The 15,115-nt window shown below is 43.0% G+C and overlaps 1 pseudogene; it reads right to left on the bottom strand.

Moving 5' to 3' along the window:
- Nucleotides 1-12,929: 12,929 nt before the first annotated feature.
- Nucleotides 12,930-13,048, bottom strand: LOC134912567 (5S ribosomal RNA; annotated as a pseudogene).
- Between the last annotated feature and the right edge of the window lie 2,067 nt (nucleotides 13,049-15,115).

Here is a 15,115-nt window from a genome sequence, read left to right as displayed (position 1 = left end):
ACACTGAGCACAGATATGGAGTGTTTTTCAGGCAGACAACGTATACTGGTGGTCACTGTCAGCAAAACTCTGCACTGTACTCCTCCTATATAATATACTGGTGGTCCCCAGTCCCCACAATAAAGCAGTGTGAGCACAGATATATGCAGCACACTGAGCACAGATATGGAGTGTTTTTCAGGCAGACAACGTATACTGGTGGTCACTATCAGCAAAACTCTGCACTGTACTCCTCCTATATAATACAGCTGCTGCCCAGTCCCCACAATTAAGCAATAAGCACAAATATTTGCATCACGATTAATAAACTGAGAGGACGCCAGCCACGTCCTCTCCCTAATATTTCCAATGCACGAGTGAAAATGGCGGCGACGCGCGGCTGCTTATATAGAATCCGAATCTCGTGAGAATCCGACAGCGGGACGATGATGTTCGGGTGCGCTCGGGTTAACCGAGCCATACGGGAGAATCCGAGTATTCCTCGGACCCGTGTAAAATGGGTGAAGTTCGGGGGGGTTCGGTTTCCGAGGAACCGAACCCGCTCATCACTAATATATATATATCTATATCCAGACATGCTCTGTATGTCTAGGGGTTATCTGTCCATCAATGGGCTGCTGTATCCTCCAGGGGTGCACTGTTCATTTAAGTGTGCTCTATCTGTCCATCAAGGGACTGCTTTGTCCTCCAGGGGTGCTCTGTTCATCTAGGGGTGTTCTATCCATCCATCAAAGGGTTACTGCAAGGGGGAGCAAGTATGACAGCAGTAACCCATATCACTGATGCCATAACAGCTATGCTAGTATTAGATGTGCATTCAGTATGCACCATTAATGCAGTTGGTTTTAGACAGTAAATTGAAGTACTGTGTCCCCACTACCAAATCCCATCTAGATTCCACTTCAATAGAAAAGCCATTCCCAGTCTGTACAAGGACATTAAAAAAAGTGTCCTTTGAAATGCCGCTGTACCCACTGTCTACTTAACCACAGATATGTGGATAAGTGGAACCGGGAAAACTAAAGATTACATGACTGTGACAGCCCACTGGGTAGGTGTATTTCCTTCAGCAGCACCAACAGCAGCAGCAGTATCTAACAAATGCCAGCTTGTATCACCGGTTTCACTAAGAGGCATACCGCTGACAAGCTCTTTAAAAAACTCAGGGAAATCATTGTAAAATGGCTTACTCCGCTTGGACTTTCCTCAGTATTTGTGGTTTCTGACAATGTCACCAATTGTGTATTTCCTTCAGCAGCACCAACAGCAGCAGCAGTATATAACAAATGCCAGCTTGTATCACTGTTTTCACTAAGAGGCATACCGCTGACAAGCTCTTTAAAAGCTCTGGTGAGAGCATTACAGCTGGGTGAATTTCAACACATTCCATGTTTTGCTCACACAATTAATACCCCTTTTACACCTACGAGCACGGGTCGCAGCCGGGAGCCTGACACGGGAGCTGCCCCCTGCTGCGACCCGTGCTCGGTCCCTTTCCCATTAGCAGTCACAACCCGGCATATGCCGGGTTGGTGACGCTTCTAGCTACACGGCAGGGGCGGCGCAGGGAGATCACATGATCTCCCAGCGCTGCCCATCCATACAGTGTAAACGGGAGCCGTGTCGCATCGACACGGCTCCCGTTTACACTACACCCTACCCGGATCATTCCCGTGTCCTACCCAGGTAAATAGCCGGGTAGGATTCACGGGTCACTTGATCCGGGTTTACCCTTTTCCACTTGCCAAAAACACGGGTAAATGCGCACCCCCGTGCATTTACCCGTGTTTTTTGAGCTAGTGGAAAAGGGGTATTACTTGGTGGTGCAATTTTTTTTAAATGACAGAGGAATGCAGGAGATGCTCTCTGTGTCCTGAAAAATTTCAGGACGTTTTCTCCATTCAGCAAGTGCATGTAGAAAATTGCAGCACCTGCAAGAGCTGTTGAATTTGTCCTGCCACAAGCTGAAACAAGAGGTAGTAATGAGGTGGAATTCCACCCTTTATATGCTTCAGCGGATGGAAGAACAGCAAAAGGCCATCCAAGGCTACATAATGACCTATGACTTAGGGAAAGGAGGGGGAATGTACTCAAGCGCAGTGGAGAATACTTTCTGTGTTGTGCATGGTTCTCAAATTCGTTGAAGTTGCCACATGTGAAGTCAGTTCAGACACTGCCAGCTTTAATCAGGTAATTCTCCTAATTAGACTCTTGAAAAAGCAGCTGAAGAAACTGGAGGAGGAGATGAAACTAAGCGTTTCTGTTAAGCATGTCAGACTTGTAGATCAAGCCCTTTATTTGCTTTATCAGGATCCAAGGGTCAGCAGTCTCTTGAAATCAGATAACTCTATTTTGGCAACCATACTTGATCCTAGGTTTGTGTCTTTCTTTCTAACAGACACAAATCTGAAAAGATGCAAAGAGCTGTTGGTGAGCAAATTGTCAGCTCAAGTGGAACATGATACAGCAACATCTCTTTCAGTTTCTCCGGCAACTGCGGCTGCCAGGAAAAAACAAAACTTTCATAGGTGACCCACTGGTGGCGATGCAGATCAGTCAGCAAAAAAAATTTGACATCTGTTATGGACTGAAGGAACTATGTACAATTAGGGACATGTCTACCATGACAGTATATGATATGGTCACCATTCAAAGAATGATTGATTATTTTAGTGATAGCATCCAAATAGGCATGTCAGATAGTCCGTTTCACTACTGGAAGGAAAAAAAATGCATTTTGGAGGCCCTTGCACAAACTGGCTTTGCTTTACTGAAGTTGCCCACCCTCCAGTGTGTACTCAAAAGAGTTTGTCAGCGATCAGCGTATTGGGTTACTTCCCCAAAATGTACGAAAGATGATGTTCATCAAAATTAATTACAAATTCCACAAGGAAGACCTTTACCGGCAATTACGTCCAAAAAATACAGAGGCACCTGTAATGGTGGATTCCAGTAGTAATTAATTAGAAGTGTATGAAGAAAAGTATTTACACACTGATTGGGGTGAGGAATCGGATGATGTTGACGATGGCGACATCTTGCCTATGTAGAGTCAGTTTGTGTACGTAGAGACCTTTGGCAGCTTGTTTTGTGGGGGCCCAAACAAACCAATCATTTCAGCCACAAGTGGCAGTCCTTGTTGCTACAGTGATTGGTTTGTTTACCTGTGCATGTCCTGTTTAATATACACAATATAAGGGTGGGTTTCGAAGGACAATACCATCTTGCACATCTTTTCTTTGCATTATGCACTGTTTTGAGCATTGCTGACTGTCTTCTTGTGTAGACGACAATCATTTTCATACTTTATTAAACTGCCATCCTGTCTGCCACTGATCCAATATCACATATCTGTGAGTGACAATAGTATGTGAACCTTTGCTTTCAGCAGCTGGTATGACTCCCTTGTGTCGCAATTACTGCATGTAAACGTTGTTCGGTAATTGTTAATTAGTCCTGAACATCGGTTTGGAGTAATTTTACCCCATTCCTCCGTACAAAACAGCTTCAACTCTGTTATGTTAGTGGGCTTGCTCCCATGAACTGCTCGCTTCAGGTGCATCAATGACATTTCGAGCGCATTAAGGTCAGGACATTGACTTGGCCATTCTGAAACTTAAAATGTATTCTTCTTTAACCATCCTTTGGTGTGCTTTGGGTCGTTGTCTTGCTGCATGACACATGTTCTCTTGTGATGCAGCTCATGGACAGATGTCCTGATAGTTTCCTTTAGAATATTCTGGTATAATTCAGACTTCATCATCCCATCAATAATGGCAAGTCATCCTAGTCCAGATGGAGCAAAACAGGCCCAAACTATGATACTATACCCACCGTGTTTCACAGATGGAATTATGTTTTTATGCTGAAATGCAGTGTTCTCCTTTCTCCAAACATAATGCTTCTCATTTAAGCCAGAAAGCTCTATTTTGGACTCATCTGTCCACAAAAACATTGTTCCAGTAGCCTTCTGGCTTGTTAAGGCTATTGTTAGCAAACTGCAGATAGGCAGCAATGTTCGTTTTGGAGAGCAGCTGCTGCCTCCTTGCAATCCTGCCATGCACACCGTTGTTGTTCAGTGTCCTCCTGATGGTGGACTCATGAACATTAATATTAGCTAATGTGAGCAATGTCTTCAGTTTCTTAGAGGTTACCTGGGGTTTCTTTGTGAGCTTGCTAACTATCAGACGCCTTGCTCTTGATGTGATTTTTGTTGGTTGACCACTCCTGCGGAGGGTAATAATGGTCTGGAATTTCTTTCATTTGTACACAATCTGTCTGACTATTGTTTGGTGGAGTGCAAACTCTTTAGATTTGTTTTTTTTTTTTTACCTTTTCCAGCCTGATGAGTATCAGTAACTCTTCTTCTGAGGTCCTCAGAAATCTCCTTTGTTCGTGACAGGTCATACAGTGTACACTGTATCACCTTGACAAAGGGGCCATGGAGTCCCAAAACGTTGGATGGATGTGATTCAATATACGCACTGTTTTTTTGCTGTTAAGTCTCCGAGTGCCGCTGCTTGTTTGCTGTACTGTCTATATATATATATATAGCGTGGATTTGGCGGCGGCACTCAGACAGACTCATCAATGCAAAAAACTGGTCATTTATTTAGACCGTGGAGGCCGACATGTTTCGGGGCAGCACCCCGTCCTCAGGGTCAAACAGCAAGTAAAACATACAATCACAAATCACATACATAAATACCCGTCCCAATAAACGTGAACTTACTCACCTGTTCCTCCGCGTGTCCGCCCGTCACACCGCTCAGCTGTGTGCTGTGTCGCCGGATACTGACGTGTCAGGTGCGCCGGAGGAACAGGGTAGTAACCATGGTAACATCCGAAGCACTTTACTAAGCATCGCGGCTGTGGCCACAGTAAGATCCTGTGTAATACAAATATATAAAGGGTGAAAATAAACACAATGTTCAACATATAGTGATACAAGAAAATAAAATCATTAAAAAACGGCACTAGGTAAACACAGACTAGCAATATTGATCAAATTAGAATCTATTAGTATTCAAAGCTAATCACGACCATCTATGTATGAACAATCTATATAACATATCAATATGAAATAGAATATGGTGGTGATAGCTCCCCTCTTAGATTCTGCGTATATTCAAATTGGCCATATATTATATTAATGTAAAGCTATGTATTAACCAAGGGTGATATGATATATTATTAAGTGAATTAAAGGAATGGCCTAAAGATAACATTGTAGGCCCATTACTTCATTTAAACCTCTGGGGGCTAACGTACTGAGGGAAAATATCCATCGGGTTTCCTTCTGCAGGAGTCGCTTGGCCCTATCTCCACCCCTGGGCATAATGGGTACGTGATCAATAAGAGTAGCTCTTATGCTCGACACTCCGTGCTTAGCTAGCAGGCAGTGTCTCGCAAATGGCTGCTCACTGTTGCCCTTTTCGTAGGCTTTTTTGATGGCGCTGCGATGCAGGGCCATCCTTTCTCTAAATTGACGGATGGTTTTGCCCACGTAGACTAGTCCACACGGGCACTTCAAAATATACACCACATGTGTTGTCGTACATGTTAATCTATGCCTAATTGGTAATTTCTTGCCAGAGTGTGGATGATTGAACGTGGTGCCAGACTCCAGGGTATTGCAGGTTGCACATCCTAGGCATCTATAGCATCCGTTCTTAGGTCTCAAGAAGTGCACCGATTGGCTCTTTGTTAAGGTAGAGATATCAAGTTTCATTATCATATCACCTAAATTATTACTTCGTTTGAAGCTGGGAAGTAGCCGTGTATCAGATAAATCAGACAAGGCTTTGTCTGTTTGAATGATTGGCCACCATTGTTTTGCTCTTTTAACTATTGCCTTGGATGCTGTGGAAAATCTATTAACCCATGGTAAGATGTTGGTACTACCTTCCCTATTTCTGGGTTGCAAGGACTGAGTTCTAGATAGTTTTAACACTTTGCGTTTAGCTATCTCCAGTTCCCCCAATGGGTACCCACGTTGTACAAATTTCTCAATCATTTGATCAAGGGCTATCACAGTTTCCCCAGGGTCAGAAGTGATTCGTCTGACACGAAGGAACTGCGAATAAGGAAGCCCTCGACGCAGTGACTGTGGGTGAAAGCTGTGGTAATTTAACAGACTATTGCGGTCTGTGGGTTTCACATATACTGATGTTGTCAGTTTATCACCCTTGTGACTGATGCTGACATCCAAAAAATGTATGTTCACAGTGCTTACTTCATAAGTGAACTTCACTGGATGTACCCGTGTATTAAACTGTTCCCATAACTCAATCAGATCAGCTTCTGTACCCTGCCACAGGACCAGCAGGTCATCTATGTATCGCCTGTAATACCAGGTCTGGGTCACTACTGCTGGATCCATGTAGAACATTTGCTTTTCAACTGTATACATAAAAGCATTAGCGTACGATGGGGCCACCGCAGACCCCATCGCACACCCAGCAATTTGTAGAAAAAAACGCCCATCATGAAAGAAATAATTTCGATTCAATACCATACTCAATAATTTGAGAAAAAAACTAATTTCTGGGCCATGATAATCAGGATTATCCATTATCAGGGATCTCACAGCCTCCACACCTGCATCATGTGGGATGCAGGTGTAGAGGCTTGCAACATCCGCACTACAAAGAACAAGTTCATCTGGCACTGGAGTGAGATGTTCTATCTGTGTTAACAATGAGGTGGTATCTCGTAAATAAGATGGCAAGGCCTGTATACAGGGATTAAGGTATGCGTCTAGAAAGACTGATATGGGATGATAGATGGATCCTCTAGCGGAGACTATTGGTCGCCCAGGTGGATCCTTTAGCGTCTTGTGCACCTTAGGTACTATATAAAATAATGGTGCCCTAGGATATTCGACTTTAAGGGCTGCACACAGTTCTGTCGAAATTACTTTATCCTCACAAGCTGAGGATATTACGATGTTGAGTTCTTCCTGATATTCTTTTGTGGGATCCTTGGTCATGAGCTGGTAAGTAGTGGTGTCATTCAGTTGGCGCTGACATTCCTCCATATATTTCAACAAGTCCTGTATGACCACCGCCCCTCCCTTATCGGTATTACACAGGATCTTACTGTGGCCACAGCCGCGATGCTTAGTAAAGTGCTTCGGATGTTACCATGGTTACTACCCTGTTCCTCCGGCGCACCTGACACGTCAGTATCCGGCGACACAGCACACAGCTGAGCGGTGTGACGGGCGGACACGCGGAGGAACAGGTGAGTAAGTTCACGTTTATTGGGACGGGTATTTATGTATGTGATTAGTGATTGTATGTTTTACTTGCTGTTTGACCCTGAGGACGGGGTGCTGCCCCGAAACATGTCGGTCTCCACGGTCTAAATAAATGACCAGTTTTTTGCATTGATGAGTCTGTCTGAGTGCCGCCGCCAAATCCACGCTACATATCTGTGACCTAGTGTCACTCGGAGGGCACCGCAGCAGATAAACTACTGGCTTCAAGGAGTGCCGGGTATACCATTTTTCTTCTATATAGGTTCACACAGCAGGTATTGCCATATACCCCAGGTGTGTTACCCACCAAGGCACCCGCAGCCTATAGATACCCTATAACCCAGGATTTGAACACCTCGCAGCAGTTTGCTTTTATCCTGACGGACACTGGTATAATAACACGGACTTGTCACATCAGTTTCTGCCTTTCAACAACCTCAACAACATGGCAGAACTTAATCCCCAAATAGAGGCGGCATTGGATTTGGCTTATAAAGATGCTAGTGAACGTCTAAGTTTTTCGGATGTGGATGCACAAGCAATACTAGTAAAGCGCAGCATGCAGGATGAACCAGCCAAGGATACAAATGATGACCTGTTCAAAACATGGCTCAAATTAAAACAGAAGGAATGTGATTACACATATCATGGCATATCGTTGTCAGATTACTACCGTAATAATCTCATTCCACGAGGCTTTAGGGTGCGCAACTCACCTACAATAGGCAGATATAATGCACAATTCTGCCGTAGGTGGGTTGCCATCCTTAATAAATGCTCCATGGATCTGATCCTCCTGGTAGTGGAGGAATCCACGAGGGAGCTAGGCCTTATCACAGAGCAATTGACAACATTTGAGAGCCAATTTAAAGCTACCCTGGTAAAAGATACGCAGACAGATTGGATAACAAAGATCACCACACAAATGGATCAATATAGACAAGATCTGCTGCGTTTTAAAAGTGATAAGCTCACTAAAGTTAAAAGGGATTATGAGCAGAGACTTGTTTATCCCTGGTTGGGAAACACGAGATCCAAACAAGACTACCAGACCTCTGGCAGACGCTATCAAGCACGTCGTAGGAGGGAGCAACTGATTGATAACAGTACTTCAGCCAGTGAAACAGACTATGGTACGCCACGAACGTCAACAACTACCGAGGGGGCTATCCCTTTAGGGCAGCCACCGGCGGGCGTAGCCACACGTTCCAATCAGACTCCAGGCCCGGCCCGAGGCAGAGGACGAGGAGGGCGGGCCAAAACCAAAGGATCCTACGCAAAGAAACAACCACGTCCCTAATGGAACTAGTATTTAACTTGTCCTCCACTCCACTAACTGAGGCTGAGTATCGTTTGCTAACCAAAGGACTTTCCTTTGTTCCCACCTACCCGTTAGATCAGTTGGAGTGGAAAATCGATGTTTATCGATTGAATAGAACTCTCAAAAGGAAAGAATTCTTTAATGGAAAACCTAAGAGAGAAATAGCAAACGACGTTCCAACACAAGTACGTTCCATAGCACCTCGATCAACATTTGACCCCCCTTCTACCAACGCGTCAATACGCACTTTTTCCAGAATGTTGGAACAAGAAGGAATTACTTTATCCCATGCATCAACACGATTCAATTTAACGAAAGCTGAGCGCTGTACCCTACAAGAGTTGTCCAAAAGAACGGACATTGTAATACGCAAGGCCGATAAGGGAGGGGCGGTGGTCATACAGGACTTGTTGAAATATATGGAGGAATGTCAGCGCCAACTGAATGACACCACTACTTACCAGCTCATGACCAAGGATCCCACAAAAGAATATCAGGAAGAACTCAACATCGTAATATCCTCAGCTTGTGAGGATAAAGTAATTTCGACAGAACTGTGTGCAGCCCTTAAAGTCGAATATCCTAGGGCACCATTATTTTATATAGTACCTAAGGTGCACAAGACGCTAAAGGATCCACCTGGGCGACCAATAGTCTCCGCTAGAGGATCCATCTATCATCCCATATCAGTCTTTCTAGACGCATACCTTAATCCCTGTATACAGGCCTTGCCATCTTATTTACGAGATACCACCTCATTGTTAACACAGATAGAACATCTCACTCCAGTGCCAGATGAACTTGTTCTTTGTAGTGCGGATGTTGCAAGCCTCTACACCTGCATCCCACATGATGCAGGTGTGGAGGCTGTGAGATCCCTGATAATGGATAATCCTGATTATCATGGCCCAGAAATTAGTTTTTTTCTCAAATTATTGAGTATGGTATTGAATCGAAATTATTTCTTTCATGATGGGCGTTTTTTTCTACAAATTGCTGGGTGTGCGATGGGGTCTGCGGTGGCCCCATCGTACGCTAATGCTTTTATGTATACAGTTGAAAAGCAAATGTTCTACATGGATCCAGCAGTAGTGACCCAGACCTGGTATTACAGGCGATACATAGATGACCTGCTGGTCCTGTGGCAGGGTACAGAAGCTGATCTGATTGAGTTATGGGAACAGTTTAATACACGGGTACATCCAGTGAAGTTCACTTATGAAGTAAGCACTGTGAACATACATTTTTTGGATGTCAGCATCAGTCACAAGGGTGATAAACTGACAACATCAGTATATGTGAAACCCACAGACCGCAATAGTCTGTTAAATTACCACAGCTTTCACCCACAGTCACTGCGTCGAGGGCTTCCTTATTCGCAGTTCCTTCGTGTCAGACGAATCACTTCTGACCCTGGGGAAACTGTGATAGCCCTTGATCAAATGATTGAGAAATTTGTACAACGTGGGTACCCATTGGGGGAACTGGAGATAGCTAAACGCAAAGTGTTAAAACTATCTAGAACTCAGTCCTTGCAACCCAGAAATAGGGAAGGTAGTACCAACATCTTACCATGGGTTAATAGATTTTCCACAGCATCCAAGGCAATAGTTAAAAGAGCAAAACAATGGTGGCCAATCATTCAAACAGACAAAGCCTTGTCTGATTTATCTGATACACGGCTACTTCCCAGCTTCAAACGAAGTAATAATTTAGGTGATATGATAATGAAACTTGATATCTCTACCTTAACAAAGAGCCAATCGGTGCACTTCTTGAGACCTAAGAACGGATGCTATAGATGCCTAGGATGTGCAACCTGCAATACCCTGGAGTCAGGCACCACGTTCAATCATCCACACTCTGGCAAGAAATTACCAATTAGGCATAGATTAACATGTACGACAACACATGTGGTGTATATTTTGAAGTGCCCGTGTGGACTAGTCTACGTGGGCAAAACCATCCGTCAATTTAGAGAAAGGATGGCCCTGCATCGCAGCGCCATCAAAAAAGCCTACGAAAAGGGCAACAGTGAGCAGCCATTTGCGAGACACTGCCTGCTAGCTAAGCACGGAGTGTCGAGCATAAGAGCTACTCTTATTGATCACGTACCCATTATGCCCAGGGGTGGAGATAGGGCCAAGCGACTCCTGCAGAAGGAAACCCGATGGATATTTTCCCTCAGTACGTTAGCCCCCAGAGGTTTAAATGAAGTAATGGGCCTACAATGTTATCTTTATGCCATTCCTTTAATTCACTTAATAATATATCATATCACCCTTGGTTAATACATAGCTTTACATTAATATAATATATGGCCAATTTGAATATACGCAGAATCTAAGAGGGGAGCTATCACCACCATATTCTATTTCATATTGATATGTTATATAGATTGTTCATACATAGATGGTCGTGATTAGCTTTGAATACTAATAGATTCTAATTTGATCAATATTGCTAGTCTGTGTTTACCTAGTGCCGTTTTTTAATGATTTTATTTTCTTGTATCACTATATGTTGAACATTGTGTTTATTTTCACCCTTTATATATTTGTATTACACAGGATCTTACTGTGGCCACAGCCGCGATGCTTAGTAAAGTGCTTCGGATGTTACCATGGTTACTACCCTGTTCCTCCGGCGCACCTGACACGTCAGTATCCGGCGACACAGCACACAGCTGAGCGGCGTGACGGGCGGACACGCGGAGGAACAGGTGAGTAAGTTCACGTTTATTGGGACGGGTATTTATGTATGTGATTTGTGATTGTATGTTTTACTTGCTGTTTGACCCTGAGGACGGGGTGCTGCCCCGAAACATGTCGGTCTCCACGGTCTAAATAAATGACCAGTTTTTTGCATTGATGAGTCTGTCTGAGTGCCGCCGCCAAATCCACGCTACATATCTGTGACCTAGTGTCACTCGGAGGGCACCGCAGCAGATAAACTACTGGCTTCAAGGAGTGCCGGGTATACCATTTTTCTTCTATATATATATATATATATATAGAGAGAGAGAGAGAGAGAGAGAGAGAAAGGATAAGGTGGTTTTTAAAGCGACCAGCGGTGTCTAATATCAAGAGGAGACTCACTATTTAAAAGAAAATATTTTTTTAATAAATCTAATATGCACCAATAAAAACAAATAAAATGATAGCCTTATTACAAGGAGTCAGAGACGTTACTAAAACTGTGTATAAGATATAAGTTAGTATAAAATTAATAATACAAACTTAAATAAGACAAGGGGAAAAAAATGTCCTAAAAATGCAAAATTGGACATAAGATCAGCATAAAAGGTATATAAATAAGGTTCTTAGCTTTTTAGAGAGGGTATGTATCACAGCACCCAACGCGTTTCGTCCTATCTGGACTTCATCAAGGGGTGACAAACATCTGGGACAGCTCATCTATATATACCTGTGTTAGTAAGGAAGTGATAGCTACATCACTTCCTGTCAATTAACAGGTGTCAGATTTCATATAGTGTTTAAACATTCAAAACGTAGTGGCAATACTCCTACAGCATAGTATCACCATGCTGAGTAAAACCGCTTTATATATGACTGCATTCTGTGAGTTTAAAGGTGCAAAAAACGCTAGTACAGTTTAAAGTCCCGGACTTCCTGTCCGGATCGCGGGTGACGTCACGTCCGCCCCGCTTCCGGCGTCCGGCATTCTTCATTGCGCATGCGCCGAGTGCGGGTTGTGGAGGGTTCTTGTCTGGCATCCAATGCGCATGCGCCCGTTCTCCCATCTAATACAGTGGCTGGGAACGTGTGTGCAGTAGCGGCGGCCATTTTCTTGGAGTGCATTCCTCCAGACATTTGATTGTACAGTCATGTGGTCCCGGCGGCCATTTTGGTTATGATTTTTCATAGTGGAAATGCGTTATATAGATGGAAATAAAGAGAAAACATGTTTCAGAAAGAGTATTTATGTGAATCTTTCGTACTCACAATTAAATCTACTGGTACTTCTGGTCCCAAGTGTGGACCCAATTGGAACAGCCAGTGCAATTAGATGTCTGGCTGATATTTGGAAGGAGACAATGGTAATTTCATAATGCAGTCAGGTTTAATACTGCTAGTATTTCTAGTTATATACTAGTATAGTTTATATCATGAGGTGAGTGTCAAAAAACATTCCCAAGTGGAAGATGATACAATTGCAAACATACTTCATGACGTGCATGGTGCAAGTGGTAGCATAGTGTGTATATAAAACAATTTTTTAAAAAATTTTTTTAAAAATTAAAAGCATATTTGCACCGATGTTCCCATGGGAGAGTGATAGAGGGTATATTCGTTAGTGTAATAACCTCTTAGCCCTTGCTCAAGGGAATTACAGCACCCAGTCTTCCATGATGGTTCCCCATCTATGTACTAGTTGGGCCCGACACTGCTTGGCTTCCAAGATCGAACGGAGTTGGGCATCTCCAGTGTGGTATGGCTGTAGTATTGGCGTGTTTTTTTTGAGGTATCACAATAGCGGCATGGTAGAAATAGTGAATGAAGTGAAAAAAGTAGAAGGTAAGGTAAAGATAGATTGTCTAAATTGGAAGAACAAATGTGGTCAGCTTACGTTACAGAAAAGGTGCTATTTCATAGCCTTCATTGAAGCCATCTGGATGCATGGTGTTGAGTTCAAAGATCCAGAACATTTCTCGTTTTGATAGAAGGTTAGAGAGGTCTCCGCCTCTCTCGCCCAAAGAGACCAGTTCAATACCCTTGAAGGTTAGTTCGTCAGGATCCGAGTTGTGGCAGGCATGGAAGTGTTTCGGTACTGCATGTGTTAGTACCTTATTTTTAATGTTTCTTATATGTTCCTGTATACGGATTTTTAAAGGTCTTTTTGTTTTCCCTATGTACTTCATCCCACATGAGCACTCAAGCATGTAAATCACTGACACCGTATTACAGTTGATGAACTGCTTGATCTTGTGCTCTTTTGATCCATTAGTATTTCTGAAGGTTTTCCTGGTAGGGTGTACGTACCGGCATATATTGCAACGGCCGCATTTATAGCACCCTACGCATTTAGGCATGTTTGATCGTACTTCCGGGTTCCTCAGCATGCTTGGTGCCACCAGATCTTTGAGGTTTTTCGACTTCCTAAATACCACTAATGGATCCTTGGGGAGGTAGTCCTTTAATATAGGATCCATAAGGAGGATGTTCCAGTGTATCTTAAGGGTTTTCTTCTTCAGTGTCGGGCCCAACTAGTACATAGATGGGGAACCATCATGGAAGACTGGGTGCTGTAATTCCCTTGAGCAAGGGCTAAGAGGTTATTACACTAACGAATATTCCCTCTATCACTCTCCCATGGGAACATCGGTGCAAATATGCTTTTAATTTAAAATGTATTTATTTTTTTTAAATTGTTTTATATACACACTATGCTACCACTTGCACCATGCACGTCATGAAGTATGTTTGCAATTGTATCATCTTCCATTCGGGAATGTTTTTTGACACTCACCTCATGATATAAACTATACTAGTATATAACTAGAAATACTAGCAGTATTAAACCTGACTGCATTATGAAATTACCATTGTCTCCTTCCAAATATAAGCCAGACATCTAATTGCACTGGCTGTTCCAATTGGGTCCACACTTGGGACCAGAAGTACCAGTAGATTTAATTGTGAATACGAAAGATTCACATAAATACTCTTTCTGAAACATGTTTTCTCTTTATTTCCATCTATATAACTCATTTCCACTATGAAAAATCATAACCAAAATGGCCGCCGGGACCACATGACTGTACAATCAAATGTCTGGAGGAATGCACTCCAAGAAAATGGCCGCCGCTACTGCACACACGTTCCCAGCCACTGTATTAGATGGGAGAACGGGCGCATGCGCATTGGATGCCGGACAAGAACCCTCCACAACCCGCACTCTGCGCATGCGCAATGAAGAATGCCGGACGCCGGAAGCGGGGCGGACGTGACGTCACCCGCGATCCGGACAGGAAGTCCGGGACTTTAAACTGTACTAGCGTTTTTTGCACCTTTAAACTCACAGAATGCAGTCATATATAAAGCGGTTTTACTCAGCATGGTGATACTATGCTGTAGGAGTATTGCCACTACGTTTTGAATGTTTAAACACTATATGAAATCTGACACCTGTTAATTGACAGGAAGTGATGTAGCTATCACTTCCTTACTAACACAGGTATATATAGATGAGCTGTCCCAGATGTTTGTCACCCCTTGATGAAGTCCAGATAGGACGAAACGCGTTGGGTGCTGTGATACATACCCTCTCTAAAAAGCTAAGAACCTTATTTATATACCTTTTATGCTGATCTTATGTCCAATTTTGCATTTTTAGGACGTTTTTTTCCCCTTGTCTTATTTAAGTTTGTATTATTAATTTTATACTAACTTATATCTTATACACAGTTTTAGTAACGTCTCTGACTCCTTGTAATAGGGCTATCATTTTATTTGTTTTTATTGGTGCATATTAGATTTATTAAAAAAATATTTTCTTTTAAATAGTGAGTC

The sequence above is a fragment of the Pseudophryne corroboree genome, chromosome 4 (assembly GCF_028390025.1).
Source record: "Pseudophryne corroboree isolate aPseCor3 chromosome 4, aPseCor3.hap2, whole genome shotgun sequence".
In the NCBI taxonomy this organism is placed as follows: Eukaryota; Metazoa; Chordata; class Amphibia; order Anura; family Myobatrachidae; genus Pseudophryne; species Pseudophryne corroboree.
This window is presented reverse-complemented; position numbering and strand designations above follow the sequence as displayed.